Source organism: Echinops telfairi, unplaced genomic scaffold, assembly GCF_000313985.2.
Source record: "Echinops telfairi isolate 266 unplaced genomic scaffold, ASM31398v2 ScPeMD7_7;HRSCAF=31, whole genome shotgun sequence".
Lineage (NCBI taxonomy): Eukaryota > Metazoa > Chordata > Mammalia > Afrosoricida > Tenrecidae > Echinops > Echinops telfairi.
In genome coordinates this window covers 23,842,082-23,843,589 of record NW_022103904.1, presented here as the reverse complement: position 1 = coordinate 23,843,589, position 1,508 = coordinate 23,842,082, and positions in this window count along the sequence as shown.

The following is a 1,508-nucleotide window of genomic DNA, read 5'->3' as shown; positions in this document are numbered from 1 at the left end:
TTCTGGGCCAGAAGAATCCACCCGAGTAAAGAAGAGGTGAGTAGGAGAGGGAGGCAGGTGGGGCCAGCTGGCGCAGGTGCAGTTCCAACAGCATCTGGAAGGTGCCAACCTGAGAGAGGCAGGAGAACAAGCACAGGAGTGCACAAAGGAGGCCCCAGAGAGGCGGAGACTGCGGCTCCAGTCCTGGCTTCATCACTGCCCCTGGGCAAGTGATTGGGTCCTCTGAGCCTCAGTTTCTTTATTGGGGAAATGAAAACCATGCCACCGTGGTAGTCATGGGGGGGTGGGGTGGGATGTCACGGTGTTGTCCTGGGCTATGTGTTGGGCTGCTAACTAGTCAGCAGTTTGAAACCACTAACCAATCCAAGGGAGAAAGATGAGGTTTTCCACTCTCAATGGCAGGAAGGGTTCTGAAATTTGTTATTTTATGGTAATTAAGCTGCCGTGAAGCTGTTGCGAAGATTACACGCCCGCCAAGAGCTGGGCATTGAAGCAGGTGCACAAAGCTGTGATGAGGGTGGCAGTACTTAAACAAGCCATGAAGTAGATTCCGAGTCATGGTTGGCTCTTACGTGTCACAGGAAAGGAGTGAGCGTCATCGCGTTTTCTTGTATTTTTTCAGGCATTTCTCCAGAGGCAGCGCTGGCTGGGTTAGCCCTGTTAGACTAGGGATGCCACCTGGGGGGCTGAGGTAGTCCTTAGGTGAGGGAGCACTGCACTCTTCAAAGGGGCCATCAGCTCTGTATCACCTACATTAGAGCTACAGCCAGGAACAAGCTTTTTGCCTTAATTCTCCTCTGTTCGCCTGCAGTACCACACAACTCATCCAGCGCGTGCCCCTCTGGCACGCTGATTTTGACCCCGAATTCCCAGCCTGGGCACCACCCCGTAGTGGGGGCGGCTCCTATGAGAAGGCGCCAGGTACCCGGTTAAGAGGCGCCTGGGTTCCATCGCCCCAGGTGATCACTCTTGGGGTCTAGAGCCAAGTTTCCTTTCCCATGTCTCCAGGCGGTCAAGGAGCGTACGGGAGTTCAAGGTCCCCGCGGGTGGGGTTCGGCCGGCACCACCAGAGGTGCAGGAAGCGCTCCTCTGGAACAGGCCTTTGGTCTTTGGGGTTGGTCGCGCCTGCCCAAGGAGCGGCTGAGGCGCGCAGGCACGAGCGAGAGGTTCAGGGCAACCCTGCCCCGTGGCCACTGGAACTTACTTGCAGAGCCCGAGTCCCGAGGGGGTCGCGGAGGGTGGAGGGTGGAGGGCAAGGGGAAAGGGGCGACAATATCCGCACTCCCCACTCCGGCGGAGGCTGGGCGCCGCGGCCGCCTTTCCCTAGCGCGCGCCGGCCGGCGGCGGCGATGACGGCGGCGGCAATCGGGCTCTTGGCACAGAGCCTGGCGGCCGGCCCAGGGCTAGGAGTGGCTTCCAGGAAGCGGGCGGAGGAGCGTTCCAGCCGAGTCTCGCCGTCGCCGCGGCCCCGCGCGCTCCGAGCGGTCCGGGCTCGGCCCCTCGGCGGG